This window comes from Anastrepha ludens, chromosome 6 (genome assembly GCF_028408465.1).
Source record: "Anastrepha ludens isolate Willacy chromosome 6, idAnaLude1.1, whole genome shotgun sequence".
NCBI classification, from domain to species: Eukaryota; Metazoa; Arthropoda; class Insecta; order Diptera; family Tephritidae; genus Anastrepha; species Anastrepha ludens.
The window spans coordinates 98770984-98788487 of NC_071502.1; the positions used below are offsets into that span (position 1 = coordinate 98770984).

Genomic DNA, 17504 nt, shown 5'->3' on the forward strand with positions numbered 1-17504 from the left:
TTTCTTTGCCTTTTCTCGTGAGTGATTTTTCTTCGTTTGATTTGCTTGTCTTTGGTTTTGTTTTTGTTTTTGAACGTTTTTCCAACTCATCAGCGAGGGTGGCTATTGTGAGACAAGTGCACACACTTTTTGCTTTTCGTATTTATTTATTTTTTTTTTTTTCTACTTTTTTGTTTCAATTTTTTTTCGCTTGTTTTTGTTTTGCTTTTCCTTTCGCTGCAAAGGCGTCAATGGGGGAAAAATTGAAATTTCCGCGCAGTCAGTCAAGTAGTCGATCAAGGAGCTGGCAGCGTTTCAGCATCCACAAGCGGCCTTAGCGCACAGCGATCAGTTTGAGATTAGCATTCATCTGAAAAAGTAGCGCGCGTCTTCGTTCGTACTGACGTTGAAAAAAAAACATTTTTTTTTACTCTGTAGATACGCAGATATTTCTGTTTTGAATTTTGTGAATTCTTCGCCGCTTTTATTTGTTCAAACCTCTTGTGAATCAATTTGAATTCTTACGCGCGCAATTCACAGCGATTTGCTCGCTTAAGTGCTTTTTATTTTTTAATACAATTGCGGGCATTGTTTGTTTTTGCTGTATTCTGGTATCTGTATCTATGCAATACTACATGCGTGCGTGAGTGTTTGTGCGTGAAGTTGAATTAAATTAACTCGCCGGTCGCGATTTAAAGCGGACGACTACAAGAAAACGCGGCGTGCCAGCATCAGTTGTGGCAAGAGTTCAATCGTGTGCAAAAAATGTACATACATATGTACATAAATACATACATATAAGTGCAAGAACAGTTTGGTATGCCCATTATTGCAATTTGGAAAAGTACACATAAACACACAATTCGCGCATAACTAAAGATCGACAGCTGCATCGGGTGGTGTATGCTTTAGCACTGAACGCACATCCACTGCTTGTTTCGCTGGGTGAAAAGAGTAAGTGATGAAGTGCATTAAATTCAATTAGTTTTATTAGCATTTAAGTAGTGAAATTTCCGCACCCGAAAAAAGCGAAGGAAGAGCCTTTCAATTGCTGCAATTCTCACATGGACCTTGGCGGCTGTTTACTTTGCTACCCGCGTTTATACTTATACTTATATATGTATGTATGTATATACGAGTACATACTCGGTTTGCTGGTTTGTTTGTGTGTGCGAGCTGGCACGCGTTGAAAATTGCTGCTGCCGCGTTTTTATGGAATTTTTGTCTTCAAAAATCTGTTCACTTATTTATGAGTCAAAAAATGCTACGCATAACTTTTGCTGTGCAGAAGCGGCACAAATTTGAATGAAGAAATCGAAACGCTTATGCAGTGAGTGTCAACGAATAACCTATACATGCCTTTTCTGCAATATTTAAATGTTTTCCAAATTTATTTATTTTATTTTATTTTTTTAAACTTAGCTTATATTCTAGCAGAAAACAGTATAAATCGTGGTTCAAAGCTTTTCAAAAGACTTGCAAAAAATCTAAAATAATTCTACCCAAAATTTTCATTGCTCCAGACACCCATAAACAATTTTTAAATGATTTTGTAAAAAGTCTAGTATTGGAAGTTGTTTTAAGAGCCTGCGAATTTAAAATGATAATACAAAACACATATATTGTTGGAATGAATTTTTTCTTCTATTATAATCTGGTAGATAATTTCATGGTACATATTTATTTTTTCAATATGCTAACCGGCATATGTCCGCCGCGGCTACGAGTTATATGGTCCATTCGAACAATCCAATTTTTGACTACTTTTCCCAATAAATCTGGCCATATGGCCACCATTGACGCTTGAATATTGCAATAAATGGATTGTTAAGCGTCGTAAAAGGCAAGTGGCGCCGTCTTGTTGGAACCAAATGGCGTCGATATTTAGCTAATTTCGGATTTTTGGAAATAAAAATTCAGTCAGCATGGCTCGATAGCACTCGCCATTTACCGTAACGCCAGCTCCTTTCTCATTTCGAATGAAATAAGAACCGCTGATGCCGCCAATGCTCTGTGAACTTCGAGAACAGATTTACTTTTTAAAGTAAATTTCCACTATTCTAAAGTATTGTTCGGGTTGTTAAAGGATCATGAGGACATTCCACCCGATACTACGTTTAAAACTGATAACTGAAAACCGATACTACGAAACAAAAAACAAACTAATAGTAATTTTAGCAAAAAACGAAATGGTTGTACGATTTTTAGTGGCGCTCACTGTACTTCATAAATTGCAAGAGGTTTCCGTTCCAAACCTGACAAGGTCGTTTTCCGCACACTCTTATTATTGTTAATTTATTTTTAAGCAAATTTCTTGTTTATGTGATTTTTGCATATTTCGCAAGCAAATTTGATGAATACTTCAGCGTACACTTCATCTAATGTTTGTCTGTAATACATACTTATACAAATGTATGTAGCACAAATACTCAAAATAATATCAAAATTCAGTGGCTACTGTTACCGCGCGGATTTGGACTTCTCCTGGTCTCTGGTTCGAAACGCACTGTAGGCGTGAAATATTGAATGCGAGAAACAATTATTTCATTCTGATCTTGACTTCGCTTTATTTAGATAAAATGTCTTCAAAATACTCAATTGAATTGTTAAATATATTTTTTTCATTAACTTTTAATATTTTCCCAGCCCAAGCTGGTCTGTTTTTGTACTATAGACTATTATAAATAAATAAATAAAATAATAATTAAAAAAAATGAAATTTCCAATGACGATGGGCTAATGCAGCTAGGAGGGGAAATGATGATTGGCTCTGCATGCAATAGAACATCAACAGAATCCGTCGATAAAGCATGTCTACGTGAATATTTTAATCAAAACTATGCTACATATAACGGCATGAATGTTACGAATCTACCACCTCTACCAAGGTCAAACTCAACAACAAGACTAGCCAAGCTAACAGAAATACTCAATCAGCATATAATACCTGACGTGTCAAAATCCAATACTAATCTTGAGGAAATTGTACAAATAGTTTACTGTGCAGCAAAAACTATTAGATTAGACTAGATTAGATTTGTGGGGGGCTGGACAAGTCCAAGCACTCAGTCAGTAGACCATTGTACTACACCCGGATAGATTTCAGCAGAAGGAATAGAGATAGGAAAGATAAAAGGTGGATGGTAAAAACGGATAAATTAGTTGAGGTCACTCTTCCACAAATCTCCTGAATTCATTGATGAATTTCAAGAGAGCCGGAAGAGGAAGAGTATGAACTTTGTCTATACTCAGTGTATCGCAACCCAATATCCTAAGTCCGATTCTGGAAAATGCAGGACAGCAACAGGGAAAATGCTCTGCAGTGTCGTCATCTTCAAGACAGGATAGGCATATCGGGCTGTCCACGACGCTCATGGTAGCCAACGACCTCTGTGGGTAGACCTCATGAAGTCCTCAATCAATAGTTGAATCGATGCGGAATTGACACCTTGAAGGGGGTTCAGGGCCTAGTGGCATACTTGCAGAGCATTCATTTTCCAATTTATCAGCTAACTCGTTCCCTGTAATACCACAATGTCCAGGCACACAAATAATACTAACTTTATTGTGTTTTGCAACACTGTTCAGTTTTGTCTTACATTAAACGATTAACTTCGAAGAGCAGCGAGGGTTAGCAAGGGCTTTCAGTGCAGCTTGATTGTCACTACAAATTCCAATTCCAATACACTTTTTCCAATTAGCGAGTACGCCACATTCAAGATGGCATAGACTTCCGTAAGGAATACCGTAGCCATCTGTCCTGTGGCATAGGAGTACTTAGTGTCTTCGTCTAAGTACCATCCAGATCTGCTTCCATCACTGGTTTTGGATCCGTTGGTGTAGAAAGTGTGCTGATATCCCGTTAATAGGTTCTCTGGACTTAACCATTGATCTCTATCTTCGATCAAAACGTCATACTTCCTACCGAAGCTAACGACAGGCACCCGATTGTCCACCGGCATCGAGTACAGTGTGCACCGCTCTGACAACTGGTGGTATATCTGACAGTGCCCAGTGCTTACTTCATTTCCCCAGAATCCGTTTAACTTGATCCTGTACGCCCCCTTTATTGCTTTCTTTCGAATTTGAAGATCTAGAGGTTGCAAGTTCAGAATGGTATTAAGGGCATCACCAGATGTCGTACTCATGGCGCCTGTGATACCCAAGCACACACTTCTCTGTTTAGGGGTTTAACTCTGGAATTAACCATTGTGGCTTTCCACCATACTACAGAGACCCTACTAAATAAAAAATATGACCCACCTGAAAGAAATCGCAGGTAGGGAAACTACCGGTATAAATCAAATCGTTCAATACAACCAGTACGGTTAAGACGCCTCAACAAAACAATTGAGGAGCACCGAACAAAAATCGGAAAACTTATGGCCTATATAAATGGCATAAGATCTGCCAAATTCATAAAAGAAGCCAAAAAATTTGAATACATAGGCACTCTCGTTTCGAAACGAGCGAAGAAATCGCACATAGAACATTAGACACGTTGGAACAGAAGCTAAGAACCTTATGCGCCCGAAGAGAGAAATACTGCGTATCTCTTGAATGCAAAAAGCATAACTGCAACTTCGAAAGTAACCAAAACTTTTTATTTTCGAAAACTAAAGGCAGGACCTGTGGAATTGAGAAACTCACAACGCATACAACCTGAGGTGTTAACAACGTAATGGTCATCAATATGGACGCAAAGAAAAACCCACAATGCGACAGCCCAGTGGATACTGGGCTTGAAACAAGGCATCCAACTCTTGTCCCGAACTCTATAACAGTAATTACCCAACACAATAGAAGTGAGGTGACAAAACATCTTCATAATTAGAAAGCACCAGGCTGCGACCAAGTACACGCGTACTGGTACAAAAAACTAACATCTACGCATGGAAGAATTTACGAACTATTCTCAAAAACATTCACCGGCGCAGAAGAAGCACCAAATTTTCTCACACTAGGCACCACGTTTTTAATCCATAAAGGTGGAGAAACTAGTGATCTAGCAGCATATAGACCTATCACTTGTCTACCCGTAATCTATAAGATCCTTAGATCATGCATATCGAACATGATATACGACCATGTTCAACTGCACGGCGTTCTTGCGGAAGAACAAAAAGGATGCGTCCGAGCATCACAAGGGTGTAAGGAACAGCTAATTATAGACCAAGTAATTCTGCGGCAGGTGAAAAAACATAATCGAAACCTGTATGCAGCATACATTGCAAACTGGCAAAAAGCTTGCGATTCTGTCCCACACTCTTGGCTAATAACTGTGCCGCGGTTATATGGGGTCAATGAAACAATAACATCGTTCTTACAAAGAATAACGCAAAATTGGAGAACTAAAATTAAGCTTCCAGACTCTCCCGGTTCATGCTACACCAATGAAATCGCCATCCGCAGTGAGTTTTTTCAAGGCGATTCGCTTAGCCCTCCGTGGTTCATAATAAGTACGAACTCCCTTAGCGACATACTTAGGAAAGCGGGCTATTGATATGGATAAAAATACGGTGACAAAAAAAAGACACTTGGAAAAATTGATAGAATGCGTAATTAGCTTCTCTAAAGATATCCGAATGCCCATAGGATTCGATAAATGCCGAAAAATAAAAATTGCAAAGGGCAAAGTCATAAATGTTGAAACGGGTGCAGATGTCAACACCACAGCGAACATTAAGGAAATGGAAAAAGGTGGAGTTTATAAGTACCTTGGTGTATTACAAAACAACAATGTTGATACAAAGCAAATGAGGAAAAAGCTTATAGCCGAGTACAAAAGACGCCTCCACGTATCTACTTTGCAAAACAAACCTGAATGGCAATAACCAGATCAGAGCTATCAACTCATTTGCAATACCTGTAATTTCGTATAGTTTTGGCATAGTATCATAAAATGGTCAACAACTGAACTGAACAACTTGGAAGGCATAATAAAAAAAAAAATAAAAATAATAATAAATAAATAAATAAATAAAAAAAGTAAAAAATTATAAAGCATATAAATCATAATAATAACATGTCTCCCCGCCTGTTGTATTTCCGCCATAAAAAAAATCATTTCGAATAAATGGCTTATCAATAATTCCATTCAAGTTTTTAGGTTAGGTTAAATTGGTTGATAAAAAAAAATTTTTACAAAAAGTCCAGACTGAGTCGTAATATTCTCAGGAGATCGTATGTGTAAGCGCATTGGCTGTTCGCAGACCTGAAAACTGCACGCCCGTAAGAAATTTCGCTCGAATAAAGAAGTTATCGCTGTGACTGAGGCAAAACATAAATCCTTCTACAAAAGTTGTATTGAAGGGTTAGAGCAACGATGGAATGATGGCGTTGTTCGTGGTCGGAATTACGTTGATGAATAAAGCTAATTTTGAGCAATAAAAAAACGCGTTTTTCCATTAGACTCTCGGCTTTTCAGCCCATGTGCTATATTGTATATAAATATTTATGAATATATGAATAAGAATTTTGCAGCGTTTCTAATTATAATAATATTTACCGGGGTATTTTAAAACCGGCATGCATCGTTAATATGTTCGAAACTATTTCTTTGCCGTTCGTGATCCAATTAGCCTACTTACCTTCCATGCCTTCCACCCTGATTTTTGTCCGTAAATAATAATTGCAAAACATCAAAATTTTACACTCATTAAGGCTTTCAAAAATATATATAAACTAAATTCAAGCATTTGAATTTTAAATTTTGTGCTATCCCACACTATATTTATATATATATGTAAATGCTCTCTGTACATTAGGGGGATGCTGACTTTATTTTCTATGCAAGTACAGCACTGGATTCTTTCCTGTGAAATTCTTAGCAAATATGATGTGAAATTAATTTCGATTCTGCAAAACATGCGAGACTAAAAATTGTTTCTTACCTATTAATTTTTAACTTTGCTTTTTCTATTACCTTTCTGTAGTTTACCTACTAAAAAATTCGAAAATAAATATTTAAAAAAAAAATGTTGCAAAGCGGTTTTTTAGTATAAGGATTCTACTTATAATTCTGAGCATCGCTTTTTCTTAAGATATTCGCCAAATAATAAAAATCTTAAAATTTTCTTGCTAATGCAGAAGGCGACACTTCTATCGCTTTGCGAACGTAATACCATATACGAGAAGGTGTGCTAGCGCGGTATTTTCCTCGATTCGCTGTCAGAATCAGGGGGATATCCTTATGAAATTTGACCTGATTATTGAGCAAAGTCTAAGCTATAACAACAAAAAAAAGAGAAAATAAGATAAACATCTGCATCTGGGGTTCAAAAATGGCAAACATTTTGTTCCAAAAAAGTTGTAACAAAAATATATACAAAATAAAAAAAAAATTTAATTTATTTTAAATTAAAAAAAAATTGATTTATTTTAAATAAAAAAAAAATTAATTGATTTTGAAATTTTTAATTAATTTTTTATTTAATTTTTAAATTTAAAATTTTAAAATTTTAAAATTTATTTCAAAAACGACAAACAAATTTTTCACAAAAAATTTAACAAAAAAATATAAGAAGTTAAAAAAAAGAGGTTGTCTGTAAAGTCGGTTTACTGACGATAGTTTAACGTGACAACGTCATAAGAAAATACTGATGGAATGGTTGCATTTTTCAAAAGAAAATTTTAATTTTATTTGTTTGAGAGATATTTTGTATGGATATAGAGGAGGAGGTAAATTGAATCGCAATGAAATAGGTCAAGTTACATTTACACAAAAAAATGACGAAACATTTATCAAATTCATGAAAGATATGTTCAATTTCGATTGTGCATCAGACGTTAATAAGTCAACAACACTAAGAGGCACCATCATCGATTTCACTTTTTCAAGACACTTTACACGCGAAACACTCCCTTTCATTTCCTACTTTTTCTATCATCGTCCCATTCTCAAAAGAGTAATGGTTCATTACCATGCACACAGGAAGAACGCATATACAAATACAAATATGTGAATTTATATACATATGCGCATATACATACATATAAATATATGCGCACTCAAGTAGGAGAAAGGCAGATGTCGAACGTTGCCGAACGCGGGGCCCGATTGTGCCTCTTTGTCGTTCGTTTCGCGCTCTCGCTTGCAGTTCAAGCAAGGTAACGCCGCATGAGGAAGATAACGGCGCATGAGCAAGATAACGACGCATGAGCAAGCGGGCAGCCGGCTACATCGAACTATAAGACGTTATCACGTCAAAAGTTTGTTTAGAAATGCATTTTATTCTGTAAAATAGAATAAAATTAAAAATGTATCAAAATGCCAGGCAAAACGGAAGTTATTTCGCCTCAAAAAGCTCCATACGAATTTGTACATTGAATTAAAATTCACAAAATAATAAGTTAAATAAATCCAAACTACAATATAATATTTTTTTACTCAAACATTGTTTTTTAAAAAATTATTTAAAAAAAATGCTAGCGAAAATTTCACTTCAACAAATTCTTTACCACAATTTTACATTGAAGAAATCAAAAAATTTTAAATATACAGAATAAAGTTTTTCTGAAATCAAAATTTTTGAAAACTTTGTTTAAAAATTTATTTTATCCTATAGAATAAAACAAAATAAAAATTTATAAAAATTCTTGGCAGAACCGGAGATATTTATTTAATTTCAAAAAATGCCATACCAAAATTTTGACATTCAAGTCCAAAAATTATTAAGTTTCATATAAACAATTTATATACTTATGGTTTTTTAAAAGTTAAAAAAAAATTTTTTAAAGCTTTCCATAAAATAATTAAAATAAAAAAAATTTTAAAATGTTAGTCAAAACCTGTACCATAATTTTTACATTTATTAAATCCAAAAATGCACAATGTTGAGGAAAGGATGAAAAAGGTCAGTAATGCGTTGTACTCATGTGGGTGGTCTATTACCCTCTCTGATGCATTGGTGCTACACGGCAGTAGTTAGACCGATATTGCTGTATGCGGCCTTAGTATGGTGGACTGCGACAAGAAAACTGACATACTTAATGCCACATGAAAGGATTCAACGACTCGCTGCTCTGTGCATAACAGGAGCGATAAAAACCACTCCAACGGCGGCGCTAGAAATGATACTCAGCATGCCACCTATTGACCTAATGGCGGAAAACCTGGCAGTGAAATCCGCGAGGAGGAGTATTCACCTGCAGAACCTTCGGGCACAGCTCAATAGGAAAGTGGAGCTCAGTTTGCACAGACTACATGCTTCCGTACTTTAATTGGGAGAGAAGGTTTCGCACTACAATTGAAGAGGGGGATGGCACAAAGGCATGAAGCCTGGCCATAGGACTTTTCACATCTATACAGACGGCTTTAAAACTTTAGATGGAGTGGGAGCTGGTATTTACTGCTCAAAACTAGGGATAAGGCAGCCTTATCAAGCCAGTATTGTCCAAGCGGAAGTTTTTGCTGTGGGGAAATCCGCGGAGCTAGCCTACACTAGAACAAGAAAGAACTTAACAATTAATATATACGTGGACAATCAAGCAGCAATAAAAGCAATAAGCTCATATTGTATTAAGTCCAAAAGTGGTTATTGGAGCAAGGAAGCCACAGAAAGGCTAGCCGCAAACAGTAGGATGCATATCTATTGGGTGTCTGGGCACAAAGGCGTTATGGGGAATGAAATAGTAGATGAGACAGCAAAAAGTGCTTTTAGATTACCTTTTGAACAAGAGAACTACATACCAAAACCGCTAAATACAATATACAATGAAATGGAACTAGTGGACGCTAGGTGGACTAATCTGACCACATGCAAAACAGCAAAAGTTATGTGTAGAACTAACGACAAAAAACTGACTCAATTCGTGCTTACGTATCATAGATATGCTGACAGGTCATAATCTATTGGCTGCACTTGCGTACAAGATAGGGATTGCTAATACGGAAAAATGCAGGAAATGCAGAGAGGATGTTGAGGAAACTTTAGACCATCTCCTGTACGTCTGTCCGGCATTGTTAAAACCGCGTTTAAAATGTCTGGAAGTCCCACTGTTTGAGGGTCTGGAGGGCGTCTGAAAAGCGGATCCCCCAGCGCTGCTTAGATTCGCCAAAAGCGCTGACATCCTACATGATGTCTAATTTCAGTATTCATAGAGGTCAGTCTCCATCTGGTATCGCTAGGGACCAAAAGGTCTATGCGTGACTTATTGCCAACCAGGCTAATCTAACCTAACCTAAATCCAAAAATCATTAAGTTTAATACATACAATTAATGCAAACTATTTTTCTGAAATAAAATATTAAAAAAAAATGTATGAATAAAATTAAAAATCAAAAAATTTTATAAAGTTTTTCATAAAATAAAATAAAATAAAAATTACAGTGCACTCGCGGTAACTCGAATAGCCGCTAAGTCGAACGACGTGCTAACTCGAACACATTTTTCCCCCTATTGACTTCTTTGTAACTCGAACAATAAAAAAGCGCTATAACTCGAACAAAAAAACAAATTTATTTGTACACACATTCTTTTCAAACATGTACATTTTGTAATATACATAGATACATATGTAATAGTATATGTATATAAATTATATGTATACTAGTGTATTGTCCATATGAATATTTCGGCGTTAATATCCCGTTAGTTTTCTGGGAACAACATCTTGCATTGACCAAATTGCTTTAAATTTGTCATTTGTAGTATATCAGTGCACGTGAGTAATGGATCGTAAAAGGTTGAAGTGTTTAACATTAAAAGAGAGGGCTGAAGTCCTTAACAAAATTAAACGTGGACGTAGTGTTACTTCTCTAGCGAAGGAATATGGGGTAGCCAAGTCCACCATAAGTCTTATAAAAAAGAAAGATAAGGCAATTTATGGCTTGCACTAACGCTACCGGCAACCATAAGCTTAAACTTCTCGTTATTGACAAAGCAAGAAATCCTCGTGTTTTCAAAAATTTTAACTGTCCGGTGGAGTACAAAAATTCCAAATCAGCCTGGATGACTTCGGCGATTTTCAAAGACTGGTTTCATATATTAATTCGTTCGTGCCGCAGGTAAAATCCAGATTCATTAAAACAATTTTTTTAACCAAGTTAAATGACTTTAATATTTAGGTAAGAAAATATTTGAAAGATGGGGGACTACCTGAGAAGGCTCTTCTTCTAATTGATAATGCCCCATCACATCCCAACGAAATCGAATTAAAGTCCGAGGATGGTTTAATTTTAACTATGTTTATGCCGCCGAATGTGACACCATTGATTCAGCCAATGGACCAAAATGTGATTCGTATAACGAAACTATACTACAGAAATTTTCTACTGGCTTCCATTTTCAACAATCGATCGAAAAATCGATATCGATGACTGTTTTTTTAACATAGCACACTCAATTGATAAGTCGAACAAATTCGATAAATCGAACAGCGCCTGTTTTAATTAGTTCGAGTTATCGCGAGTGCACTGTATTTATGTTTTTAATTAAATTTTTTTTTTATTTTCTATTACTTTTAATTTTTTATTTTCTTTTTTATAATGCTTTTTTTTTACTTGTTTCACATTTCTATTTTGTTTTTTTTTTACAAAATTTTGTACCTTTTATTTATTTATTGACTTTAATATAACTCAACAAACCATGACCCTCAAACTTTTCCACTCTCTCCAGAACTCTAAAAAGTGCAACGAATTTTCAGCAAAATTCCAATTTTTTGTCAGTTTTTTTAGAAAAATTTCGGACCTTCGTTACACGGTAGAAAAAAAAGCAAATTTAAAGTTTTCCATAAAACACAATAAAAAAATGTTAAATGCTAGTCAAAATCTGTACCATAATTTTTACATTGATTAAATCCAAAAATCAATAAGTTTCATACATACAAATTATGCAAAATATTTAGCTCGAATAAAATATAAAAAAAAAATTTAGAAATAAAATTAAAAAAAAATGTATAAAAAGCTAGTCAAAATTGAAAGTATTTCACTTCAAAAAATTCTATCCCATTATTTTTACACTGAACAAATCTCAAAATGTTATTGTATATACCTATGAAATGAGACTTTTTTTTTAATTTCAAACGCTTTTTAACAAAAAATGGTTACAAATTTATGCTTCTAAATAATAGCCATCACTAGTGACACATTTTTCCCATCTCTCAGGCAATTTGTGGATGCCGCGCGAAAAATATTGGCCGTCTTTGGCCGCGAACCAATCATCGAGCCATTTTCTGCCTTCTTCGTGAGAATTGAAGCGCTGCTCGGAAAGTGCGTGTCCCATCGATGCAAACAAATGATAATCGGAAGGCGCCAAGTCTGGTGAGTAAGCCGCATGCACCAGCGGTTCCCAATCGCACGTCTCCACCAATTCCCAGGTCGCTCTGGTTCGATGTGGCGGTGCATTGTCACATTGTCAGTTCATGCGGCACCCATCTTCCGACCTTTAAAATCATGCCCATGTCTTTCAAACGTTTGGAAATTGTTTTTTGGGTCACTCCCAACTGGTCTGCCATCATTTCTTGCGTTTGACTATCATCTTCCTCCAACAATGCTTGCAATTCGGCGTCCACAAAAACTTTTTCGGTGGCCGGCTACGGTCCTCGTTCTCCACGCTAAAATCACCACTTTGGAATTTTTCAAACCACCTGAAGCAATGTGCTCTACTTAGAGCATGTCCACCATAAGCTTCTATAGGCATTTGATGAGCTTGAGAAGTGTTTTTCTTCAATTGATAACAGAAAATCAACGATGTCCGCAAAATCGAAGTTTGACGGCATGAAATTCGACATTTTTAAGAGTGACAAAAATGCATTGTTGTGTGAAACGTAACAAACAATGAACTGAATATTGTTGACAGATGACAGACGAAAAAAACCAGACATTTGGGAAGGTTTAAAAATACTCCTAGCGGCATCTATGGACTAATAGGTGAAAGTCGCATTTCATAGGTATATACCATGAAATACCATATAAAATATACACAAAACTTTTTTCTCAATTAAAGTTACTTAAACAATAAGTTTACAAATTTATTTTCCTATATAAAATAAAACGAATTAAAAATGTTACGTAGCATCAAAAATATCTCACCCTCTTTTTATTAAACTAAAAAATTTGTTTCCCATTACTTGCTGTTAGAAAAATTCTTGCAATTAATTCAAAATTACGTGCATAGTGCAAATCGAACCCATTGACCAGCCTAAAGGCAGACATACACAAAACCATTCGCCGCCCATATTCGATTTTTAAATTGTTTGTGTGAAAGCTGTTCCTTTGGGAAATGTTTCAATTTCTAGTACTGCGTACAGTACTCGTATGTGCATGTATGTGTGTACGTGTATATGGATGTCGTCATGGCCCATTTACGAGTGAAAACTACAATTAGTGCAGCGATAAAAATAATAACAATGATAACAACAATAATTAGAGAGTCATAATAAAATTTCAATAAATGCAAAAATCAGCGCGCAATATTCAGCGACGGACGAGAGGAGGAATTCGAACAGTCGGCGGGCCAGCAGCCAAAAAATTTCCGCGACATCTACACAACTGCGCGCGTATTAAGTCCATTTATTTGCAAGTATGTGTGCTAGTATGCGGTGGCACATTATAAGGTACAAACACACTGATGTACGTACTTTTGTGTGAATGTCTTTGGATCCGACATAATATTGCGGACACAAAACCATCAGCGTTTTCGTATTGCGATTTCACTTATTTTTAGACGTCAGCAAAGATGAACAGAAGAGACGGACCGACAAATAGGCGAAGAAAAAATAATGTCATGCGTCTTCATGTATGTATGTAAATATACGTACTATTCATATGTATGTATGTATGTGCTTACAAACGTCAGCACTCGCGTGTGCTTGCGCTTAGCACCTTAGCGCTGATCATCAAACTGGAAGTCATAGGTTTCGCTTCCAATGCCTCTGGTATGGAAAATATTTTTCTAATAACTTTGAACATCCATTAGGCCGTGCATTTTTGCCACGAAAAAGCTCATCTAAAAATTGAGGAAACTTCGTTAGATACATAACTTAAAATAGCCTAAGCCTAGAGGTTGTATGAGTCAGGCTATTGTTACTCTCTACATAACCAGAAAAAAAAAACATAATAAAAAGGTTCTAACGACGGTTTGTGGTATATTTGGTATATGGTACGGGCAGTTCCGGTAACGTGGAAAGAGTAGTTGAGTCCTGTAAATCCAGGCTGAACTACGTCGGTAGACAAGTATGCTGATGCTAATATGGGTCCCGGGACACGTAGGTATCGCAGGTAAGGGTACCTCTGACTCTTTAGCTAGGATGGGCTCTGAGGCCAACTTTTTTATTTATTTATCTTTTATTATTTCAAAATTTCTTTTCTATTATTTCTCATCTTTTATTTATATTTTAAATTAAAAACAAACTTTTTTTAAATTTTGTTTTCTATTACTCTCCATTTCTTATTTATTTTTTAAATAAAAAAACAAATTGTTCTACTATTTTCCTCTTTTTGTTTATTTTTTTAATTTTAAATGTTTTTTCCATTATTTTTCATCTTTTATTTATATTTTAAAAATACAATATATATATTTTTTTTATATCTAATAATTTCTTTCTATTATTTTATATTTCTTATTTATTTTTTAAATAAAAAAATAGTATTTTTTTCTATTATTTTCCACTTTTATTTATTTTTTTTTTTTATTGTAAAATTTCTTTTCTTGTATTTCTCATATTTTATTTATATTTTAAATTAAAAACAAATTTTTTCATACTGTTTTTTAAATTATTATTTCTCATTTTCTCTTTATTTGTTTCATTAAAAAAAATTTTGTTTTTGTTTAATTATTTTTTTCTAATATTTTTAATAAAATATTTTTAAACTCTTTTTGATATATTTTTTCTATTAGTTCTTCATCTTCTATTTATTTGTTTAATTAAAATTTTTTTTTTAAATTTTTCTATTAGTTTAAGTTTTTTGTTCTCGTTTTTTAATTTTTTTCATTATTTCTTTCTATTATGATTCACTTTTCTTAATTTTTTTTTCTACTCTTTTTCATTTTTTATTTGTTTTTTAAATTGAAACAGAAATTCAATTGTTTACCATTTCTTATTTATTTTTAAATAAAAAAAATTTTATTATTTTTTTCTGTTATTTTCCACTTTTTATTTATCTTTATAATTTTTAAACATTTTTTAAATATTTTATATTAATTTTCATCTTTTATTTATTTTTTAAGTAAAAAAAAATTTTTTTTTTCTATTAGTTTCCACTTTTTATTTACGTTTTTTTTAATTTTAAAATGCTTTTTAAATTATTACTTTCTATTACTTTTCACTCTTTATTTCTTTGTTTATTAAAAACAAAAACCTTTTCTGGTTTAATTTTTTTCCTATTATTTTTCATTTTCTATATATGTTTTTTAATTTATAAATAAAAAAAATTCTTTTGTTTAAATATTTTAATTTTTTGTTTTAATTATTTTTTGCTTTTACTTTCCATTTTTTAATTATTTTTAATTTTTAAACTCTTTTTAATGTTTTTTCTATTATTTCTCATTTTTTATTTACAATTTTTTCTTTTTTCCTATTAATTTTAATTTTTTATTTTGTTTTTTATAAATTGTTTTTACTTGTTTGACATTTCTATTTTTTTTACAAATTTTTGTACCTTTTATTTATTTATTAACTTTAATATAACTCAACAAAAACCATGTACCTTAAACTTTCCCACTGTCTCCAGAACTCTAAAAAGTTCAACAAATTTTGCACAAAAAAATTATAAAAAATCAATCGAACTTAAACTTGCACTTTTTATTACCAACATTTAATGAGCTATAAAACTGATTAACCTGAATTTTTCTAAAATTTAATCGAAATTTCAATACAAATTTTTTGCTGTTTTCAAACTGTGTGCAAAGCTTGGAACCTTGATTTATATTGGTTTTGTTTTAGTATGAACTACATTTTTATAAAAATATGCACAAAAGAAGAAACATTCTGAAGACTGTGCAAAAATGTCGCGTACCATTTTTATGGCAACTACTGTGCTCGTGCACGTAGAAACCTGACGCTTGTATGTAGAAACCGGAAGTAATATAGATAAGCAAAAGTTTTTTTTTGTTTGATTTTTTTTGTTTTTTTTAAAGAAATGTTTCTTTACATAAATAATATTTTAAATTTTCCCGGTCATAATAATGAGATTCTAAGGAAAAATAAATAACACTGTAACACAGCATTTTTGGCACAAAAAGAGAACAAATCTAGAATACTGAAAGTACAGCGTGACTAGTCCAGCATGTCTCAGGTTTTTTTTAAATATGTATATATGTACATATATGTATATTAGGGCGGGTCGATTTAAAAATCACTCATTGCTCTGTGAAAATCGTATTCTAGGAATCAAAATAAGAAACTTTGCCGAAGGAACCATACCTCTAAAACGAATTCTGATGCCCCCCAATTTGGGTCGAACGAAAAATCCCACTTTGACCCATTTAGAGTGCTCCAATCGAGTCCAAATGTATGACCGACCCCCACTAACTTTGGACGGCCGATCCACACCCCCTGGAACTCCCCTGGGGGGTTCCCCATACAATCATTTCAAAATATCACCATGTTTGGCCTTTACATGAGAAAATAAACTAAAAAGTTCGACCGAAATTGGGGGACATCAGAATTTGTTTTAGAGGTATGGTTCCTTCGGCAAAGTTTCTTATTTTGATCCCTAGAATATGATTTTCACAGAGCAATGGGCGATTTTTTTGCCTCCCCACAAATCGACCCGGCCTAATGTATATGTATATATAACTGACGCTCACACCCGTTTTGGCTATTTGGCCGAACTACTCCTACTATTTGTGGTATGCGTTTTGATGATTTCCCACCAAATGGAGGTTCCTACAGTTTTATGCCGCCTCTGAACGGTAGATATTTCTTATGAAGAGCTTTTTCGTAGCAGAAATACACTTCGAGGTTTGCCATTGTCTGCCGAGGAGCGGCGGCTAGTAGAAAAACTTTTGCTATCGCTTGATGTTTCGTGCCCTGGGTCTCTATTCGAGCCGATGCACTTACTAATGCGCACCAACTCATTCGACTAGGCGGCCGCCAATGCTTTTTGTTTTTAACACGTTCGCGGACGTGAATGCAAAATGGAGTGGATGCTACGGCATTCAAATTTTAAACCCAAGTTTTGTTCATTTAATTTCATGTAACTTTAAGTTTTTGTAATTAATATACATTTCAAAGTAATGAGCACTTCATTTATTATGTATTTTCATATAACAGTTACAATAGGATGTTCTGACTACTCTTATTATATATGTAGTTATAATCAGATTTAGGATATTACAACTAGTTACAAAAATAATTGCCTGCCTATTAATAGCATTTTTGCGGCTAATTCCGATCATTTTTTAAGAAAAGTCACCACAGCATTTTTGAATATATGAAATATGATTTTTGAATATGAAAACAAACTTTACTGAGCGTTAACAAAAATACCGTCGAAATAAGCATTTACGCGTAATTGAAAGAAATACTCGGCTACTGATAGAGCGACTTACTTACCTATATTGACGTTACACATATAGAAA

General features: G+C 34.0%; 1 protein-coding gene across 1 annotated transcript in view; it reads left to right on the plus strand.

Moving 5' to 3' along the window:
- Positions 1–258: 258 nt before the first annotated feature.
- The window catches only part of LOC128866043 (tyrosine-protein kinase receptor), an 86816-nt gene continuing 69570 nt past the window's right edge, over positions 259–17504 (plus strand). The window contains exon 1 of the mRNA XM_054106510.1: positions 259–933. The gene's annotated coding sequence lies outside the window, so the exon portion shown is untranslated. The remainder of the gene's footprint in view (positions 934–17504) is intronic.